Source organism: Mesoplodon densirostris, chromosome 9 (genome assembly GCF_025265405.1).
Source record: "Mesoplodon densirostris isolate mMesDen1 chromosome 9, mMesDen1 primary haplotype, whole genome shotgun sequence".
Lineage (NCBI taxonomy): Eukaryota > Metazoa > Chordata > Mammalia > Artiodactyla > Ziphiidae > Mesoplodon > Mesoplodon densirostris.
This window is the reverse complement of record NC_082669.1, coordinates 78,766,906-78,790,621: the sequence shown is the minus strand read 5'-3', so window position 1 is coordinate 78,790,621 and position 23,716 is coordinate 78,766,906. Positions and strand designations below refer to the sequence as shown.

General features: G+C 35.6%; 1 protein-coding gene across 7 annotated transcripts in view; it reads right to left on the bottom strand.

The window, feature by feature from the left end:
- The window catches only part of FOXP2 (forkhead box P2), a 545,321-nt gene that overhangs the window by 138,808 nt on the left and 382,797 nt on the right, over positions 1 to 23,716 (bottom strand). For 2 of the 7 annotated variants that reach the window (XM_060108613.1, XM_060108614.1), the window contains exon 2: positions 20,505 to 20,562. The exons of the other annotated variants lie outside the window; for them this stretch is intronic. The gene's annotated coding sequence lies outside the window, so the exon portion shown is untranslated. The remainder of the gene's footprint in view (positions 1 to 20,504; positions 20,563 to 23,716) is intronic. 7 annotated transcript variants of the gene reach the window in all.

The following is a 23,716-nucleotide window of genomic DNA, read 5'->3' as shown; positions in this document are numbered from 1 at the left end:
CAAGTGCATCATGGAAAGCAAAGTGGCCTTTAGGTGCTTCAAATTTCTCATAATTACATGTGTACACCACCTGACTTTCTCTTGGAGGATTAAATTGAAGGGTCAAATACATGAACACATTTCTTAGGTATTTAGAGTCATATTACTACAATCTTGACATAGTAACTGTGACCAATGCAGAAGAGCACAAGATATTCTTTTAAATCTCAGTGATGGCAAGAAATAACTTTTTTTCCAGGAACTCCCCTTCCTCTTCCTTCCAGTCAGTTGCTTTCCTAGGACTTTGTATATGTTTTATTCCTTAATATTCTTTTCCTAATTTTTTAAGTACACGGGTAAATTACAGTATGTTTAAAGTCAGTTCAGTAACAAAATTCCACTTGGAAAATTCTGCTTGCAAGAATACAATGTACTAAAATGTAACTTATCTGAATTGTACTCCCATAAAGGTACCAACATAAACTAACTTACATTTTGTATTACCAAGCAAAAATTAAGGAAATTTTACATAGCAGGAAAGTTTTGTGGTAAGCTAAATGGAAAAATTTGGAAAACAGAAAATCTCATTTCAATTTTATAGTGCAGCACTAAGAGAAATGAAATAAACATTTTAAAATTTGGGATTCAGGAGAAAAAAGGAATGCTTCACATTAGATTTAACTGGATACTGCCCCTTTCTTTGCTATTTGGGGCATTCAGAATACAATTTCACAGATGATATATTTTTCTTAATGTGATTTTCAGAGTACATCTAATGGAAAATGCCTGGTTAGGATTAAGAGACATAGTACAGATGTTAAACTACATTTGCATGCAATTATTTCTAAAACAAATGCCAGGGTACAGAGCCTACTGAAATGCCTTTCAGGATGGCTGGCACATGTATTAAACCAGCTTCCAATCTCTGAGTAAGTCTATATTCTGAATATTTCAAATCAGACACTGAGCACAGAATAAATCTTTGTTTTTTACCTTGAGGCATTGTCCAGGAACGTATGGACATAGGGTTAGAGCCCAAGGATTCAGGGTAGGGACGTGGCATTTCTTAAAGCAAAATCTTTTCTTGCTCAATGTAAAAACTGCATTTCATGTATTAATTTCAATTGCTGAAAAAGTAAAATGACTACAGAACACATTAAAATAATAATATGGTGAATAAAACAGAAAGTAATAGATTAGATATATGTATAGCTTTCAACCTGGTTTAGGGTTTTTCTTCAAAAGGCAATACAAAATATCTATAAAGTTATTAATTTTTTTTGTTAGTAGAAATCTCACTTTAGCTGATGGTCTTGCAGCAATATACTTTTAAGCATCAAAGTAGAAGTAAGAAACTCCTATTCAAAGTACTTCTGAAATGCCTCTGTCACCAACTTTATCAGAAATATCAAAAGCAGTGAGGGTACAACAAGGAAGCATTCATTGCTTTGCTTATGTAGGACACTGTACCTTCATAGAGGCACTAACCCTAGATGTCCTTGGAGTTTGTGGACTGGGCAAGACCTATAACTACCTTTTGGTGATCCTTCCCATGAGAATGCATTTTTGGACTAGGACTTGAATCAACGAACAAAGCATGAGGAGCCATTGTTGTGTCTATTATGTATCAAAACAAAACACTGTATCATACTTTCATTTGTTCAAATTCAGAAAGTACCAGCATCTCTTTTACTGTATGCTTTACTCCTTAGGGGGGAACAATTCAGATCATGGAATTCCCTAGGAATTTATGAGGGGCCTGAAGGATGTGGCAGTTCCTTTTCTGATCCCTGCAGGGGAAGTAGCAGCAGCCCTTGGATCAGCTACTTTTTATCCACTGTTGGTCTCAGTGGCACCTCCTTTTCTTGCCAATAATGATAAATGATAGACTCTTTAACGAGGAATAGAGACTGCAAGCTGCACTTACAGAAGCTCATCTGGTTGGCATCTCTGATTATCATTCTCTCCCCATCAACCCTTTCCCCCCTCTTGATCATGATGTGAGGTAGAGAGGCAACTTGAAGGAAGAGGACCAATTATTAAAAAACCAGCACTCTTTCCAAGAGAAAATCTCTTACCATTTGATATTAAAACTCTCATGACACCAAGAAAACCTCCAGTAGAGGTTCAGGACTGCCACTCACTTTTGTTTCTCCTTATCAAAAGATAATTCCCGGGCTTCCCTGGTGGCGCAGTGGTTGAGAGTCCGCCTGCTGATGCAGGGGACGCGGGTTCGTGCCCTGGTCCTGGAAGATCCCACGTGCTGTGGAGCGGCTGGGCCCGTGAGCCATGGCTGCTGAGCCTGCGCGTCCGGAGCCTGTGCTCCGCAACAGGAGAGGCCACAACAGTGAGAGGCCCGCGTACCACAAAAAAAAAAAAAAAAAAAAAAAAAGATAATTCCCCACATTCGTGGGTGAATATCTAACATTACCAAGTCCCACTGCCTTCTTAATAGTGCTCCCCAACAGCTGGGGATGATGAGGTATAGGAGAGAAAGGAATAAAGAAAGTCAGAGTCACTCCAGTAGAATCTTCTAGTGGTAGTGGTGATGGAGACTGCTTTCACACATCCCTCCAATCCCTTCCCTTCAACACCACTGCTTTATATTAACCACAAATTGATCTGGATTCAAAACAATAAAGACATTCAAGAAAAGGTAGTTTTCATATTTGTCATCCCCCTTATTTTGATCATGTTTTCTAAAAACATAAAATCTGAGATATTTTAAACAGCAATTAAGGGATGCATGTTATCGGTGATTAATGGCAAGGTAAGAGGCGCAGGAATTGGAATCAGACTGATTTGAATTCACATCCCAGCTCAAACCACCAGCTACATGACCTTAGATAATGTAATTTAACCTTTCTAAGGCTCAGTTTCTTATTCTGTGAAATGAGAAAGCAGAAATACATTACCAGGTATAAAAAGTAAGCCTGAATATATGTCAAGTGAAAATAAAATCATAAATGCTTTAGGACCTTTCTTTTGTTAGAGAAAAAGAGGCATTGAAAAAGGATGGGAACCTAAGAAATGTGATTTCTCTAACATCTCTGGATGACACCTCAGCCTTCCTTTTCACTGGCCTAGTCACCTACATTATATTCAGATATAATGGCCAACAAACTTGTCACTAAGAGGCACAGGAGATCAGCTAGGGACTAAGATAAAGCCCTTTTTTGGGCAGAGCTGTGTGTGTATCATGACATTGGGCACGTATAAAACCCTCACACAGATACATGAATGAACTAGCAGTAAAAGCCTACTCTGTATTCATAAAACATGGTTAAAAATACCAAAGTTAGTGTTTAAACATTTCAAATATTAAAATACAATGGAAGGTAACTAGATTCTATGAGGTAAGATTATTATTAAATTAAATATAATGTAATTTCTCCAAAGAATATATTTCTTGAGCGTTTAGATCCATAAAGATGGAAAGCTGAGATGAGTTCTGAATTAGAAAAGATAGAAGGAGATCAAAAGCTATCAGAGTCATCACTATGTACCACAATAAAAAAAAAAATAGTAGTCTCGTGCCAAAATGAACTCAAACTTACACAAACCTCCATGACTATATATGTACTAAAAATAATATAGAATTGTCATTTTTTATGTGTGAAAGAGTTTACTGGGAAAGAAGATGTCAGATTTTAGAATTGTGTTATTGTCTATTAGAAATTATTCATTTCGAAGCCAGGACCAAGTTTCCATTACCCAATAGCTGCTCTCAAGAATGAAGCTAATTTACATTTAAAATAGTAGAGTCTACTCTTTAAAAGCACAATGGTAAACACACCAATTTGACAATTACATTAATATGAGTATTTGCATAATCTGTCTCCCACACCTGTTCTTAATTTGAAGCAGCTGCAGGACAAATCACATCATACTAATCTCAATGGGTACCTGCATGTTCCAAACAATAATGCATGCATGTTATCTTTTGAAGATATTTTATTTTTTAAATGTTTCCTGACTTTAAAAAATGGTAGAAGCTTTGTAGAAGCTGTAATATTTATTTGGTTACTATTAATTAGTGGAATAAGTATAATACCAAATAATTCTATCCTTACATTTTTGGCCTCCTCTGTTATTAACTTATGATAGTACTGTCTGGAGTTATTTTTCTTAAATAATATGTATTTACATGGAAAAGGATTAAAAAGAACAATAAAAATATAGCTAGAAAACTTCAGTAAGGAATATAATCCTTATATATAACTAAGAGCAAATGCATTAATGGAGAATCACGCAAAATCTGAAGATCATCTGGAGATGTATCTGCAGCTCAGGTAATTGTGGCATCTTTTGGAACACCTTTTCAAAACTGGGCTCCATTTATGTTTTAACAATAATACATCAGAGTTTAACAAGCAGAAATTTACTTTCATACTTTAAAGGATCCAGCTGTGTTTGTGGGTATTCACATGCTCAGTGCCATCAGAAAGGAAGTCAGTTTATTACTAATACATATTCTTGTACTTGGTGTATTTAAATCATTCACTAGATTCCAACTGGTGGAATATAAGACACCCATGTAATCTGTCAACAATACTGTCTCTCTCTAATCTTCTATTATGAATGGAAAATGAAGTTAGAGCTTTCTAAAGATGTTATTTATTTCCTGAAAAATGAATGAGAGCATGCACAGTAATGAACGGGAGCAATCAACAAAACTGATCTGCGTATTTATATGCTGTTGACCTCTGAAGAGGTAAACACTGACTGGCTGAATTCTTAGTTCACTATTTCATTCAGAATTTTACTTTTATAAGTGTTTTCATTCTATTAGAAGGAAAAAATACTAAAGAAATTAATTGTAGCTTACATTTCTATTACATTTTCATGCACATTATTTAGCAATCCTCACCATATAAGAGAAAACAGAGTCAGAGGAGTTAACATGATTTGCCCAAGTTCTCACAACACTGTAACAGTGTTATGGTCCAGGCATCCTGACCCCAGCTCTATGTTCTTTCCCATAACTCATGGAGATTGATTTGAATGAATAATAGCTATTATGATAAATAAATTGCAGCAAACATTTTTACTAATGAAATAGTTTAAACTTATTTTTTTTATTTCACAGTATCTGAAGTATTTCAACTCATGGCTTCAAATGTACTAGAAAACACTGTTTCAAAAGTGACTATAATAACAGAATTGTTTTCTATTTAGATAAATAGATTGCAAATTCTTACTAAGAACCAAGACTAGTTACTCTAGGAGTATACAAATAATTTTTATTACTATATAATTTACACAATAAAGCCAAGTTATAGTGATTGTGAGAGAAGCAATTTCCACAGTTGTGACCTCTACATAATTATATTTCTAAATATTCCTTATTTTATTTTTCTTCATCAGAAACCTTACATATACAATTGAGCACACAGAAAAGTACTCTAAACAGATAAGCTGGCATGTCATAGGAGGGCATGTAGAACATAATGGGATGAAAACTATATTTGTGTGTGATGAATATGCACATTGTATAATATTCTAACAACAAATTTCACTTTTTCTCTGAGTTATCAGGATATTTTAACTTCAGTAAATGAGTCATAAATTTCCAAATTTTAAAATAATCCTGTTTCTTTTTGTCTGTGCTATTAAGGCGAAAACTAACTCGTTATCAAAGTTAAAAGCTTTCTGACATGTAATAAAGAAAGCTGATTTTTCTGTAAATATAAGCTGCTATAAAGGTATAGACTTTTGCTAAAAGCAAAGCATTAGGATAATAAATTTTTAGCGCTAGAGACGAGTCAAATCCCCTCAGTTGACAGAAGCAGAAAATGAGGCTCCACTGCCCTGCCTTCCCCAGAGTCATACAGTACTGAGTGCTGGAGTCGGTCCTGGACCCCAGGGTCCCCCATATAGCAGAGTCTGGCCTCTTACCTTTACAACAAAGCATGAACTGAGCAACAACAGGTCATTTACAAACAGGCTCATGCTTTTCCATGGTCCTAAACGAAGCTGTACGCCAACGACTGGATGCCAATGATTCTTATGTTTAAAAAGAAACTACAAAATATAAAACTGCATTCATTTCTAGGTTGGCATGATGATGTCATGTGGATGCACACACAAATGCTGGTAAGCACATAGATAAGTGTTAATAAGATCACTGGGAGGTTGGAATTTGGGTGAATTTGAGGCCTTCATATTCTTCTGTGTTTCTGAATTATTTTTGTAGGCACACATTGCTTTAATAATCACTCAAAATGAGGCTATTTGCAAACTGAAAACAGGACTTAGAACGGTGGCTATAAATGTTTTTCATCAAGCATGTTAACTCTTCAAAACCTTCACCGACATGAGGATTTGGCATATAAGTACTCTGATTAGTCTTATTAAAACAGAATTTATATTCTTACCTTAGTCTCACTAATGCAAAAAACTAAATGCCTACTACCCTCGGCATGATAATTTCTTTTCTCCCATTTTCCCTTTAACCATTCCTATCATATTACTTGTTATCCTTAGACTTGTTTCCACACTTCAATATCCCTTAGACTCTGGAACTCAGTCCTAAACAAATTTTAAAGAACCACAAACAAAGCCTCAGGAGGCACAAAAAATGAAGAAAACCTTACTCTGCTCAGTTTATAAGTGATGACTGATTCACTAAACACTTAGAGGGGGAAAAAAAAGGCAATTTATTCCATAAAAAGCCATAACTGTCAAGGAGGTTTTTTATTTTTAACCTTAAACCACTGAGTTTTGTTTAAAATGGCTTAGAAGAACGGTTATTATCTTGAATTTTTTATCTAGCCAGATTGCCAACTCTCTGAGGATAGGAACATCTTTGAATCCCCTATGGTACCTGATGTCTGCTTAGCAAAGTATCTAATACACTGAGGGCATTTAGTCATGTTTCTTTGATGGATTGATTGACTGAGGATGTAAATTCGAATACATGGAAATACTGTAAACCAGTTTCGAAATCTTACTGCTATTTTGTTTTTAGCTTGTAGCTTTTCCACTGGAGCATGATAATTATTTGTTTCATATGAAATTGTATAAAGTAGACTTTTCAATTTATTTCTACATTACTCCTGAACTCTCTTTTTATTAAATAAATATCTCCTTGAATAGAATAGCAAGCAAAAAGGTCGGCGGACGGGGAAGGTGCTCTAGTCCAGCAGTGCTGGAAATTCTTGAATGGAATGCCAAATACCATAACTGCATCGACTGCTTAAGTACTCATTTCTGATGTAGTTCTTAAGAACTCCTCACTATCAATTAGTCCCAGAACAGATGTTTCTTTTAAAGCAATTTGTATCTGGTACGACACTGTTAATCAATGCTATTTTGACCCTTCAGTGATGGCAAGTTACATCTTAGCACTGAATATAACAGTCCTTCATCAGAAACTTGAGATCTCATGCACACTGCTTCCAACAAGTTCTGGTGTCCTCAAAGACTCAGGAATCACTAACCAGAAAGTACTGAGTTTTTTTTTACTTTATGTATATGCATCTCTGTATCTCATAGATGGATTTCAATGTTCTACTGTTTAAAGAAGGGGTTGAAAAGTGGGGCCTGAAAGCCAGAATATGAGAGGAAGGGAGGGGGAAAGGAAAAGAGAGAAAGAAAGAAGGTGAGATGGAGACATAGAGACTTAGGGAGAGAAATGACTACTTCTTCAGAGGGTAAATGAGCTGTCAAGTACAATCTATTTCCTACTCCTACCTTGCACCTAGTCCACCATACACCTGCCTGAACTGACAAGGTATTAGAGTCTGATCTTCCTTGTCTAATGATATGCAAAATGCCTATTGCAAATGAATATTAGAAATAAAATTAAAAGAAACCACATACAGGTAGAGCTGATAAAAATAATAGCTAGACATCTTTAAACATTCACAATTTTACTACAGAGAACAAAAATAATAGGATTATTTGGCTTACTTTCTTTGCTTCCTAAATTTATGATGTATTTCTTTGAAGAAAAGTTCATTATACTATTTCTTTTGTTTGCAAGATAAAATCCAATTGCACTAATTCCATAAATCACACACTTTAAGAAGAGGATGGACTCTACTTCATTTTAATTTCATTCTGGATAATTACCAGAAAGCATGCAGGACCTATTAGAGAAGGTGAGATTATTAAAAATCATTATGCATTTACAGTATCTCAGATGCAAACCAATGATTAATTCTCATTCTCATGGAGCCCTGGTTGAAGTGATGACAAACACTCACAAGAATAATCCTGGTTTGGTTGGGCAGAATCACACACAGCACAGGGACCTCCCATTCTTGCTCCCCAGAACGGTGAGCCTTCCCCCAGACAGGCAGCCTTCACAGAATGAGGAATGTCTGCCTGTTCTGTCCTCCTGCCTGTCCCTGAAGTTGAGAATTCCTGAAGAAATGATGCGTTTATTTCAAATATAAAGGATGGTGGAAAAAAAAATGTTCTGGTAACAAGACACATCTGACATTCTGGCCTGGCTCCTTGGGAAAGTTACTGAACCTTTCTGGCTCTCTGATGCTCACAGGTAAAATAGGGATAGTACTGACCAATTCTGGGGTTTACATGGAGATAAAATGACCAATCATGGGCAAGGTACCTGGCACTTAGCACACAGCAGGAACTCATGTGAGTCCGTAGGGATGGAGGTGAGGGAGAGCAAGAAGGGTTTCCTTGGTAGCACCTATTTTTCTAGTGTAGTTTCTTACAATACAGATTACTGCAGGAAATATAGAAAAAGTATGGAATACAACTCTTATCTTCACTATAGCTGGAAGGAAAGTGAGAACTTTCTTAAAGTTTCCAGCAATATGTAATAGCCAAGTGAAAAAAAATTTTTTTCTGACCTTAACTTGTTTAAATTTTACCTTCTATGACTATTTTTTTCACTATCCTTCAAAAACACTTGCTTCTGTACTTGCAAAATATGCATATGCTTCATTTATTGAAACTTTCCAGTGTTTGTTCCACTGCCTATGTATGTTCAGCTGGGGTACCTCACCAGTGCTGCCAAGCTTCGGTAGCAATTTCCTGGTGGGAAAGAATTACCTCTGCTTAGTTTACTTTGTATTGTGCCTTACCTAGTACTCAAAATATATGGAGTCCTTAATAACATTTTAGTTATAATTTAAAATATTAAAACTTAGAATAAAGTCCTATAACTAACTGACCTTTAATCACATTAGTGCCCAGACTTATGTCTTTCTAAATTTTCCTAGAAGCAATTTTACCAAAAACCAAAATTTCTTGTCACTAAAGTATCTCAAGTCATAAAATCTCTTTTCTTGGGGTTTCCTACATAGCAGAGAAGCTCCCTTACTGCAATCTATTGAAGGCCAGCCCTCAACACAAGGGTTTGTTTTTTAATTTAAACAAAATCTCTTTTCACAGATTTCTCAGGCCCCATGAGGTACTAACAGCTATGTTAAATTGTTGTTGGCAGACACTGTTAAGATGCCTATCTCAAAGTTCATCCTTCTCTTCTCTACCAAAAGAACCCAAACTTTGTTCAATTTGACGAAAGGCCTGGTTAAATATAATCAGCTTCACAGACTCAGATGAAGCAATGAGTGTTCACGTGATACTGTTCAGGCCAATGAAATGGAAAGAGAAGCTATTCTGTGGGGCTTCTGGGAAAACTTGTTATTAAAACTTGTTATTCAGCTGACTTGCATTTATTTGTATTTTGCCTTCCCCTTCTTTCCACCTGGAACATAAACATGATACCTGGAGAAGGGGCAGCCCTCTTGTGACCATGAAGACAGAGGCTATACAGGGGCAGAACAAGAGGCTGAAAGAAACATTGGTCTTTTGCGTCATCCTTGAGCAGCTGTACCAGCCAAATCTGGACTTCCTGTCTATGGAGTTCATGTTTCACAGGAAAAATAAATCTATATTCCCGAACAGAGCAGCTGATAAACTCCATAGTAAATTTAGACAGTGTTTTAGTCGAAATATCCAAAATCCCCATGGCTAAAGCAATAGATATAATTAACTCATAAAAACTATATACCAATAAATCATGTAGAACGTATAGTTTCCTGATAATATTTGAGAAATCTTCATATATCATCTGTGTCCTGTACATTTCCAATATCATTTTATTGAGCAGATTTCTTACTTCCAGTACCCTAGTAAAAGTATCATTGATATTTAGTGGGATTAGAAGCATGACTAGTACAGAATTATGAAGCAGTATATCTTGTTCAAAAGAAACAGACTAAATAAGGAGTAAAGGGCTTAGTGAAAGCAAAATATTTATATGTATATACAATTCAAAAACCAGAAGATAGAATCAGGAAAGAAAATATTTAGGTAAAGATAAAAGGAGAAAGAGTTCATTGTTATTGTTAAATAAGTATATTACATGTTATCTACCCAGGAAAAGGAATCAATTGAAGTATTATTCATAAACAGACTGCCTAACTAGAGAATAGACAAGATGTGTTAGTAATGTGAGAGCAGGGTGGGCAATGCAGCCTGAATCTGGTCTTCTTATAATATTCATGTCTGCTTACAAGTTTCTTTCTACAAAATACAGAGAAGCTGATAAATATCATACCTTCATACTTGTCTCATCAGGTTGAAAGAAGTGGTACCTTGAACTTATTCTGACAAAGAAATAGCAATTCAATTTGCCTAGTTCAATTCAATTCTGCAAAGATTTATTTAGCATCTACCATCTGCCAAGCATTATGTTAGAAATAAAATATAATCTCTGACCTCAAAGGGCTTGAGTCTGAGACTGAGCTAGAGAAGTAGTCAAATAACTTTAATAAAATATGGTATAATCTACCTTTGTAACTAACACATGTAGAATAATAAAAAAAAGTATGGTACAGGTTCTGAAAATATACATAAATGAGGGGATTATTTCTCTGTGAAGAGTCAGAAGACTCAAGGGAATAGGATCTTGAGGTGTGTGTAAAGGTTTGGCAACCAGATAAGATGGTGTGGGGCTGACATTCTAAACAGATGGAGAAACAGGAACAAAGGCAAATAAGTGTCCAACTTCTAATAGTTCATGATGCCATGCAGAGTGCCTAGTATATAAGAACTGAACTACAAACATTTGTGAATGAATGAATGAATGAATGAATAAACAGCATGTTCAGTAAGCAGTGAGGATTAAATCATGGTTATAAAGTAACAGGTATATGATAATTTATAGCCTTTTGTGCCATGCTGAGAGGTTGAAAAACAGAGTGATTTTCACATTATGGCAGAGGAATATGGCCCAATCAAATTAAAAGGGTTTACAGCTGGAGACTGTAGAACAGAATTCAGAAAAATTAACAAAAACAAGTGTGGGGAGTGATAAATAATTTCAGTCTGAGACAAGTTGATCTGGGTTGAGATGCCCCAGTAGGCAACTGAAAAAAACACACCTCGAGCCTAGGAGAAAGGAGGAATTTGATAGGGCTATAGACTAGCACTTGTCTATGGACTCCACGCATTTATGCAAAATATACCATGGGGCTTCTCTGGTGGCGCAGTGGTTGAGAACCTGCTTGCCAATGCAGGGGACACAGGTTCGAGCCCTGGTCCAGGAAGATCCCACATGCCGTGGAGCAACTAAGCCCGTGTGCTGCAACTGCTGAGCCCACATGCCTAGAGCCCGTGCTCCACAACAAGACAAGCCACCCCAATGAGAAGCCCGCGCACTGCAAGGACGAGTAGCCCACGCTCACAACAAGTAGAGAAAAGCCCGCGCACAACATCGAAGACCCAGCGTGGCCAAAAATAAATTAATTAATTAATTAAAAAAAAAAAACATACTATGTACCAGACACTGGAAATGTGAAGATGAATGAGATAGTTCTGGCCTTCAAGGAACTTATAGTAAATATGATTCAGTGTGATACATGCAAGAACAGAAGTATACCTAAGACATAGAAATAATACATAGATAGGAATAATTAATTCTACACTGTGTGTGTGGCAGGTGAGGGTTTCAAAGGAGGCTTCATAGAGTACCTGACAGTGATGATTTAAAAGCTTCACAGAAGTTTTCCAGATGGAAAGGCAGAGAAGGGCATATTGACAAAAGAGAAGGGCAAGGTCACCTGTATGGAGACATGAAGCAATTTTGGAGGAACCATAAGTAGTTTGACACTGCTGCTCATAGAATATGTAAAAACTGGGTGGTGGACAATGAGATCAGCATGCAGCACCACTGCACGGGACAGCTATCTTTGAAGACAGTGAGTTTTTTTTCCTTAAGGTTTCTAATATCTAAAGGAAGGCCAGTTGGGCATAGCGGACATATACTGAGGACTTTAGAAAGCAGATATTATTTTTTAAAAAGTCAAAGATAAGATCTTATAATTTTACATGAGAACTAAGGATAGTAAAAATAAAATTCTCACAATGTTGTTGGGAATGACCCTGGAAAGAATGAACAGAGAGAGGTGTACTCAAGAAACCCGCTCAGGGACCTTTTTAGTTAGCTAAGATTTAAAGACATATATAAAAAACAAACAAACAAAACAAAACACAGGACTGAGATTACAAGACTGCTGAGTCTGGAAGGAAACTGAGATATCACTAGTTTACATCCATTTAATTGTGTAGGCTGGAAAACTGAGTCCCTGAGAGGAAAAATGACAGTATATTAATAAGAATTCAGACTCAGTACTTTTTTTTTTTTTTTTTTTTGAGGTACGTGGGCCTCTCACTGCTGTGGCCTCTCCCGCTGTGGAGCACAGGCTCCGGACGCGCAGGCTCAGCGGCCATGGCTCACGGGCCCAGCCGCTCCGCGGCATGTGGGATCTTCCCGGACCGGGGCACAAACCCGTGTCCCCTGCATTGGCAGGCGGACTCTCAACCACTGCGCCACCAGGGAAGCCCAGACTCAGTACTTTTTATTACAGGGAACCACTTTCCTGTTGCAGAAGAGTTGCAGGGTTCCTACATACTACTCTATAGACCAGCTGCATTAGAATCTCCTGGGAGAGTTTAAAATATTTTGATTTTCTAAGATCCCATCCCCTCAAATTTTAACTCAATATTCTTGGATGAACCCAGATTCTCCATTTAAAAAAGATTTTCAAGTAATTTCTTAGATTTAAAAACTACCATTAGCCTAAGTGAACTCTAAGATTATGTAGGGGAGTGGCGATGGTTATTGATTAAGGGAAATAAATTCTCCTGGAATAAAAGAAAAAGTTTAAATGATGGCCACATTTTTGAGAAACTAGAACTCTAAACGTATTTTAATCACTAATGAATATGTTTTAAACGTCTAGGGGTTTCCCTGGTGGCTCAGTGGTTAAGAATCCGCCTGCCAATGCAGGGGACATGGCTTCGATCTCTGGCCCAGGAAGATCCCACATGCCGCAGAGCAACTAAGCCCGTGCACCACAACTACTGAAGCTCACGTGCCTAGAGCCCACGCTCTGCAACAGGAGAATCCACGGCAATGAGAAGCCTGCGCACCGGAATGAAGAGTAGCCCCCACTCGCTGCAACTAGAGAAAGCCCGTGCACAGCAACAAAGACCTAACACAGCCAAAAATAATAATAATAAATAAATAAATTTATAAAACAAAAATGTCTATTACATGCTTGGTTCTATGGGAAGAAGATGGAATAGAGAGAATGATTTTCTCCTTTGAGGTTTTTTGTTTGTTTTTACAAGGATATTTTATTGAAGAATTTACTCCAGTTTTTCTGTGAGACAACAAATTTTCCTCATGTCAGCACATCATAATGTTCAATGTGTTCCTTGGTTTGTCACTTGAGAATGTGCAGTAGCACTAGCAGTAGAAGTTATCAAAGTGGCAGCTTTTACAGCAATGCAAGTGTTAGCATTAGAAGTGTTAAGAATTTATATACTGTGCAAAGGAATTGTCTGTTTTGTGCTATCAAGATGCTTAACTACTAGGTCCTGCAGGTTTTATGCTTATGATGATAGAACTATAAAAATCGGCATGATCAAACAAATCCTTTCTTTTTAAATAACCACCAAATACTTTTAGCCAAGCTGGATGTGATTCAAGACCTTCAACTGTGAACTGAATCTAAACAGAGGCTCCCTAATTTGAGGGATAAAATACCAAGCTCAGAATGTCGGGGCCAAACCAGTCGACAGTCAATGGTTACGAAAATAAAGCCTCTAGGGGCTTCCCTGGTGGCGCAGTGGTTGAGAGTCCGCCTGCCAATGCAGGGGACGTGGGTTCGTGCCCCGGTCCAGGAAGATCCCATGTGCCGTGGAGTGGCTGGGCCCATGAGCCATGGCCACTGAGCCTGCACATCCGGAGCCTGTGCTCCGCAACGGGAGAGGCCACAACAGTGAGAGGCCCGCGTACCGAAAAAAAAAAAAAAAAAAAAAAAGCCTCTACTCATTACTGAACTTCTACGGGGTCTCTTCATACCCAAGACACAGCCTTCCCCCCGCCCCCATGCCTTTCAAAAACGTCCCAGGCAACTTTTACTGTGAAGGATTAGCCCAGCTTATCTACTGATGTTATTGGATATTTACAAGTAAGAAGGATGAAAATATGAACATTAATATTGAGTGCCTCTCTGAATTCTTCAAATAAAATATCAGCAGAGAAAGTACGGGGAACTTGTTTGTTCACTTTAGATTTTCCTCATTGATGCTAGATTGCAAGATCCTAAAATTCACCGATGTTGAGGATTGGTCTGATTATTTTCCAATTACCCCAAAGTTCCAAGACATTACACCTGTGGAATTTGTCAAGCCATGAAACTAAACCAAGCATGCTGGGGGAGCTGATCTAGTCTTTAGATTGCTGACTCCCACACACACAAACTAACTCCTCCACTCGTGTGGATCCTTCCATCATAAATATAGCTTTGCTGTTCTCTACCTGTTCTCACTGGTGTAGAAAAACCTGTGATGTGAAAAAAACTGTTTCATTAAAAGAAACTGACATTAATCCAGAGGTAAATTTTACTGAAAGTTGGAAAGTTAACTTGTGTTACACTCTGCAAGTGACGATGGTAATTTGATTCAGAGTAAGGACAGTCTTTGGAAGAAAGACTGCACAGACCTCTCGTGTTTTTGAACTGGAAATTTCTTGAATCTGAGGGTTCATGAAGATCTCAGCCTGCATACCCTGTGAATGTCAAGGGTCTACTATAATTCTCATGAGTGGTTGCATTCTCATCTAATCAGAGAACATAATTTTCATCTTAAAATATCGACTACACTATAGCAATTTATTAACATTTATTAAGTGCCTTTGGGAAAAATAACTGAGTGACCAACCATAATTTAACTTAAAAATCATATTAGATTCTTATAATGAGCTTATATGCTTTTCATATTAAGGTACAGTGACAAATATTTTTGAAAGAACAATTCATTACACTTTTGTTTGATCATTTCAAATGCCGTGCTTCCAAATTCACCATTATTAAAATTATCATGCACACCCTAAGATCTGTTTAGAAAAACTGGCCATGTAATACAACCTTCCTAAGCAATTCTAGTTTGAATTTCTTAGTAAGTTTTCTGGGAAGTCTGGCAAAAGGATTTAAGGAAGGAAGGATAAAACCATTCTGATGGTTGACTTTGAAAGAGCCACCTATACATGTCATCAGTAACAGGAGATTTCTCACACTACATGAAATGCTTCAGGTCCTCCTAAGTATCTGAGATATTCAAGGGTAAAGCTGCTTTCATACTAAAACTACAATTTAAAATAGCATAAAAGAAACTATTCTTGGGGCAAGATAAGAACTAAAATATTGGATACTGGGTTTTAAGAAGTCACATAGTTTTACTCTTTTGTTAATAAAATGATATGCTAGAATACCTTTTAGGTTCAAGATAGAATTAAATAATTAAGGCACTTAAATTTATCCTTTTTTCAATATGGGGCCTGAAGGGACAGAGATTAAGTTAAATGGACAAGAATACATGATGAGAGGAAAGAATGGAATGACAAAGGAAGAAAAACTACAGTGGAAAAGGTGAAGGTAGCAGAGAAATTTTAAGAAAACCAAGTAGAAATGGAGAATGCAGGATTATAGATATGAATCGAATCCACAGAGGAAACACAATGAATCTTAAATGTAAGGGAATTTCAAAATAATTTCACTTTTTGTTTTTAATCATGTACTGACATTGTTCTTCACTTTGTCTTTCAATTTATCTTGTACAACACCCCCAAACATCTTAAGGTAAAATTCACAGCCTAAGTCTTAAATCCTATGGAGAGCTCCCTTAACAATATTAATGTTCTATTTCTTTCTTCCTCTTACTTTGGTTAAGGAAGAGAAGTCAAGGGAATATATACTTAAAATCCTAATGGATTATGGAAAAAGGCAAGTGCTTGGGTAGCTAAGAAAAGAGAAAATGTGACCTCCTAGAAAGCAGTTTTCTCACAGATTTAATTTATGGGAACTCAGTATTATATATGCAATATACATTTGCTTATATGATTGGAAACACAGCAATCAGGGAAGTAAAAGTACATTTATTATCTACCTTCTATTTAACATTTATATTAAAGTAAGGTTTTTTCCATTCATTACTGATAATATTAGTATTGCAGTACTTGAGTTACTAGTAAATGATAAAAAAAAGAGGAGGGTTAGAAATTATCAGTGTTGCAGTTCAACAGTGCATGTATGAAAATGTTCATCCTCATGGTCACTGTTTGATGTGGTTGACAAGCTCTGTGTTTTAAAAACTCTCCCTTTCCTTGACCTTATTGAATAGAGTAAAAGCTAATTTGCTTCTTCTTTTCCCCTCTTTAATTTCTTCTGCTTCTTTTTCCTCTTGCTTTAAAAATTGTCGATGTTAATGAGCTCCTCTTTAGATTATCTTTCTCAGAAATCTCCACTTTCGTGGATTCATCCATCACTTCTGGATTATTTCACAAATATTTGTCTCTAACTCTGACCTCTCTGCCAAACTCTAATTTTCTAAAAGCTTGCTGATTCCACTTACTTTCATGCCATCACCTCAAACTCAACATTTCTAAAGCTTAATTCATGAAATGCCAGCCTCAATAATTTTTGAAAGATTACCTTATTCCAGATCTCTCACAACTCCCTTCCCCCAAAGCATCCTCCAGATGCACCACTGTTGACTAGATCTCCACAATACACTGCTTTCATTGTGTCACTTGCTCATCAAAAACCTTTAACAACCTCTGCTGCTGAAATCATAAAGTACAGACTCATTAGCTTGACATTTCAGGCTGTATACAATTGGCTATGTATACTTCTAGCCCTCCAATACATTCGTTATTCCTTTAGTGTGACATCTCTATGCTGGTCAAAACAAACTACTTACTCATGCCTAACCAGACCTCACCATTTCCCATCTCTACATCTTTGATGACATCTTTTGAAAATGTCTCCATCAAAAATTATCCTTTACTTTCTCTATCTACCAAATTCCCTTTCTTTAAGCCTAACATAAATGCTACCTCTCCACAAAGCCTTCCCTGATCACTTGAACCTGAATTAATAATTTTCTTTTTAAAATGCGTATAGTGTCAATATCACTAATCATCAGGAAAGTGAAAATCAAAACCACAATGAGATACCATCTTACACTTGTCAGAATGGTTATCAAGAAGACAAGAAATAGTAAGTGTTGGTGAGGATGTGGAGAAAAGGCAATCCTCATACACTGTCAGTGGGAACGTAAATCAGGGCAGCCACTATGGAGAACAGGATGGAGGCTCCTCAAAAACTTAAAAATAGAACTACCACACAATTCAGCAATTCCATTCCTGGGTATTTATCCAAAAAAAAAAGAAAAGAAAACATGAATTCAAAAGGTTATATGCACCACAATGTTCATAGCAGCATTATTTGTAATAGCCAAGCTACGGAAAGAACCTAAGTGTCCACTGACAGATGAACAGATCAAGAAGATGTGATTATATTAGCCATAAAGAGAATGAAATCTTGCCATTTGTGACAACATGGATGGAACTGGAGGGTATTACACTTAGTGAAATAAGTCAGAAGAGAAAGACAAGTACTGTATATTTTCACTTACACGTGAAATCTAAAAAACAAAACAGATAAATATGACACAACAGAAACAGACTCTAAGATACGGAGAACAAACTAGTGGATACCAGAGGGGAGAGGGGTAGGACGAAGGGTAAAAGAGGTGACTGGGATTAAGAGGTACAAACCGCCAGTTATAAAATAAGTAAGTTACAAGCATGTAATGCACAGCACAGAGAATACTGTCAATACTTTATAAAATAACTTTGTATGGTGTGTAATCTATAAAAAAAATCAAATTACTATGTTGCACATCTGAAACTAATATGATACTGTAGGTCAACTATACTCAGTAAAATAAGGTAAAATACTTATAGCACTTTCTGCTTTTCTGATTCCCATAGCACATCCACTGTGCCCTGCTATTTGTGTGCAAGTATTACTATCTCCTCAACCAAATCATAAGTCCCTGAGGATATTACACATAAATACTCAGTTTTCACTGAATGAATGAAGCTTTTACCCCTCCAACTTCCTCACCCTCTCCACTCAACACAATCTCCCCCTCATTCATTGTTCCAGCAGGTATTTACTGAGCTCTATTATTCACCAGGCACTGTGTTAGGCACTGGAAGATGAGTAGGACATGCATGATCCCTGCTGTCGTAGAGCTCACAGTCTAGCAGGGAAGACAAACATTATAAGTTTATATGTGGTAAGTGTGACATATACCTGGTGTGGGGGCCTATAACAGGGGGACATACTCTAGTAGTACCTAAAACACTCACTGTTGCTTTCTCATAAATTAGGCACACTTCATATCATAGTGAATAGTGAATTGTGACAATTATGACCAAGTAGAAGGTAACATATGATAGAGTATTTTTCATAGCCTTGGATTAATTATAAATTTCCTGGAGCTGAGCGTAACAGAAATTATTTATTAATTTATTATAAATGCAAGGATTCATGCTAGTCACTTTATATAGTGTTCTTTTTAGTCTCCACAACAATCTGGCAAGGTGGGTATCCTTATTCCTATTTTAGAGATAAGGAAACAGGCTTCAAGAGATCAAGTTACTCTACCCAAGGTCCTACTAACTGAGGGCAAAGATAGGCTTCAGACCCCAAAACATATGTTCTTTGTCCTCCATGCCATGAGTAGATCGTTCACAAGTTTTCCACACAAGCACACTTAGCAGTGATGGACTGGATGTCCCAGACCCTCCTCCACAGGGTGTCAGCCCTGTGCATCTGGGTGCAGGTGGCAACATCATAATATTTTAAGAATGATTTTATTCTGTAACATTCCTACAAGACTGTCTATTTCACGCTGCCTTTTAAGAAATGTTCTTTACTGGAATGGGAAAATGAGGACCACACAAGGCATAGTCTGCCCTTTTTAGTAGTTTTTAACTTAAGCTCTTTTTAAAATTTATGATATAAAAATATAGTACTGCTTATTTTTCTGATATACAGAAAATATAGATAGCAAAAAACAGCTTTTAAAAATTCTTTCTAAGTTTTCTGCATCACAGTAGATTGCCCTACTCAAACCCATATTGCAAATTTCTTGCTTAGGTTGCTTTCAGTATTTGGAACAAAATGTGTTTTAGTTTCTAATTCCTATAACTAGAAATCAAATATTAATGTTGAAAAGGAAATGTTCAATTTCATTCTTTACCACTGCATGAATGGACTTTAATAATTTCCTAAAACATATTTATCAGTGTCCAATTCTATTACCCACAGAGTTAGTATTTTAACCCAGGATAATTATTTCATTATTTATACATTTTATACTTTATTTTTGATTTTTTTCCCTGGAACATGAAATTTTAGAAATGCTGTTTAGTTTACTGCAGAATTTCTTGTTTTGTTGGACAATGCTACTTTTAACAATTTGGAGTGAAGTAGAGGATGGTAGAAATTTGTTAAATTGTATTATATCACAACACATTTTAATGTAGTTTATTAAATAAATACATGGTAAAATAACTCCTTGTGTAGCTTAGATTTTCCCTAAAAGCAATTTATAAAATTATTTCAAGGCATTAAACAAAACTTCCTTAGATGTTATATAAAATGATACTTGCACCATGGTTTTCAAACATATGGGATTTGATACTTTGATTCCAAAGCATTATTTTTGGCTATGGTATGTTAATAAAGTGCTTTGTAACTGAAAACAAATGAATAGACAAACATAATCCTTAATGCATAAGCTAATATCCAAGATACAGCTTTTCCTGAAACATTAAGATGCCTATCACTTAGTTTAAAAAAAAAGTGAAATAAAATTTTAACCACAGAATATTATATTTTGTCCATAAGGTATCCCAATGTCTTTATTTTAAAGATGTTGAGCGACTTCCTCAAGCTTATATAACTAGTTTGTGGCAGAGTCAGAATAAGACCCCTAGGTTTAATTCACTTTTGCTTTTTACTATTCCATTCTTGAACTATTTAAAACAGGATTATAAAAAAAAATTAATTACCTATTGGAAAAGAGAAACTTATATAAGATATTAACCTACAATGAAGGAAGTGATTACAATGCTATATACTAATATTCATCTAAGATAGCAAAGCAATGGCATTTACCTTAAATTTACGTCTCTGCTCTGCACAGCTGTTGAAGAACCACAAGTCTGTCTCATGGCTGTAAATGTAACAAGAACAATAATGCGACCAATTTTCATACCTAAACTAAATTAAGTAGATTTGTCATAGGCTAGAAAATTGATAATGTATTTTACAAAAAGTTTTAAAATTACAGATTATGGAAGTGTGCATGTATGTATATGCAAATGTATTTGTGTGTGTGTGTACATATGTGTGTGTGAATTTACTCTTTTTAATAATCTGGAAATTAGTTTCATGAAATTGAAAGCATTACATTTTCTCTTTGGCTAACTTTTCTCATTACTGAACGCTATGGGTATATCAAGTCTAGAAGTGCCAGGAGTAGATATAGATAAATAAAACAAACTAAAATGAGAGGCTGTTTTCAGCTGTTATTATTAGGTTATGTTTTTCTGGGATACATAGTAAGAACGTAAAGAAGGAACATCTAGTAACGCTTAGTTTAATATCAGCTCCCATTTGCATCACAATCTTTATATATTATTCATCAATATGTCATTAATCAACGTACCTACAGATTGGACCTATTCAATTGGTGTTTCATGTAATGAACAGAATATGTAAACAAGTTTCAAAGACATATTCAGATATCTATACATGAAAGTGAAATCACTACTACAATCGGTACTCAAGCTTGTCAGACGTGATTTTCTTCTTTCCATTTTGCACTAGATATGCTACTATCTAAGCTATCTGTAGTACAAGAACCTGAAAAAGTGTAAATGAAAAATACCTGAAAAGATAAATACTAGTCTGCTAGAAATATTCTCTCTACCATGTCACACCTCAAATCTGGCCACCACTTTTAAACATTTAAAAGAAATTCAGTTGAATATAACAAAGAAACCAAATATTGTTCTTGTGACTTGAGCCATTAAAACAGATTTTTAAGAAAATCTGTATTTTCTTTCAAATGTTATAAAATAGTTCTCCATCAAAATTATATTTTAAAATGAAAACCACATAGTATCTCTTTTGGTCTTCTAAAAATATGTTACGCCTGATAAAGTACAAGCCACCATGATCTATTATTAACACCAAATACTTTGCCTTGCAAGTATAGCTTTTGAAACATTTTCAATTATCTTTTTTTAATTCTAAAAGATAATCTACACCAACTCTATTATAAAAGGTTGGTTAAACTCTTAGGTAAGTAGAAAAAGAAGTCGGCTGTGAGAGAATCATAGAAGTTAAGTGTTACTTTCATATTAAATGGTTAAAATTTTTAACAAAGATATTCTACCATTTTCTTTAACATAAGTGGCAAATAGTGCAACTCATGTTAAATAGTATTTGCAGATGCAAAGATAAGCATTACCTAATATCCCCCTTTGACAACATGTGTAAGCTAGCATAAAATGCTATCAGGTTTTCATTAGATTTTCAATACAATCCCAGCATGTTTCCAGTTGCTAAGCTTATCAAGTACTATGAAACACTAAAACTGTAGACTTATATTAATTGCAGTGTATATTTTGGTGAACAAATAAGTCTTCATTCATTATTTCTAAATTCTTATTCATAAAAACCAAAGAACTTTTCATTCCTCTGACATTTTGGCATTAGATCCCACTAAAATTACAAAGTAATAATAAAATGCTACAGTTTTATAATATGTACAATGGATATGTATTCATAATAATATGAGTCACAAAACACTAAATATAAGTGACACAATGGAAGTTTGTGATAATGGTTAGCAACTGAAATTGTTAAAAGGTATTTATAATACTATTAATCACCCTTTGGTGATAAAATAACAAAATTGAGGAGTTCTGCTCAAACTTTTATATAAACAACATTTGGTACATGAGCAACAATTTCTTATTTTAGAGTCATTAATATTTCCACATTATATGTGTGTGTGTTTTCCAAGAAAAATTATGTATATTTTAGTTGAACGAAGTATCACATTTTTGCCTTCCAATGCAACAAAAAAGGAAAGTAGAAAAGCTAAAGCCCAGCCATTCTTTCCAGAGATACCCTGGTAACCAGCAATAAAGAAACTTCTACTGGACTTAGCTTTGGAGAGGAACAACTTATTATTTTGTCTATTTTGTCATGAGATATGATAAAAATAGAATTAGGACAATATACAGTGTTTTTCAGATATTTGAAACAATAAACTCTTTCCTACCTTTGGCTTATGCTGCCAGCATCTAAATCTCCTTTGCTATACCAACAAGAAAGCAAAATTCCCAGCCTGAAGCCATAGTGAGGATAAACATTTCATTTGCTATCTGTGACTTCTATGTAAATTTCTCTCTGTCATGTAAATGTATGGAGAGGCTCTCATGGAATCAGATGATTCAATGGAAATACTCCAACCACCACCATTATCACTTGTTATTACTTGGGGAGGGATATGATAGTGAGGAAAGTTTGTCACTACAGAATTACTGACTAGTTAAAACAAAGAATGTGAAATTTATTTTAAAAGAGAAAAAAATTAAAATGAATCTTAAACTTAGGCTGATTCAATATAACTTTCATTTGCAATCATGGCAGACATCGGTACGTCACATCCCCTATCCCCAGGACCCCTTCTTCCCATCCACCCCACAAAAATGGGTTTGTTCCCAAGAATATATATTCTCATCTCATATCTGCCTAGGGACTATGCATTTAATTCAGTTTTTAGGTAATGAGTAGCTTCTGGATTGTGTAGATCAGTAGCCAATAATTCTGTTACACAAACTAAGCTTCAGTAGGGCACCATGTAAGACTTAGTTACTAGCATCTGAGAGTACACCTGAAAATGAAAACAGAAAGCTAGGCCATAAAAAAATTTTTTTCAAGATTGTTTTGTTAAAATAAAGCAATAAGAAAGATGCTGACTTTAAAAAAAAAACTAAGCTTGCCTTATTAGACGTGTACATAACACATGATTCAAAAAGAAAGCATTGCTTATCTTTCAACAGAACTGATAAACATTTTGAATAATGCTTTATACAATTCCAGATTCTACCTTCCAAACATTTAAAATATACCCTATAAAAATGTTTCTTTCCCCTAATGTCCTATATATTTTGGTTAAAGCTATATAAAACAATGGTTGTATTATGTAACAAAAAGTTACTTTAAAAGACATACATACTATCAGTTTCACAGGACAAACATAGTGAATGAGGACAACAAACTCCAGAATGTGTTTTTATAACTGTAGCAAC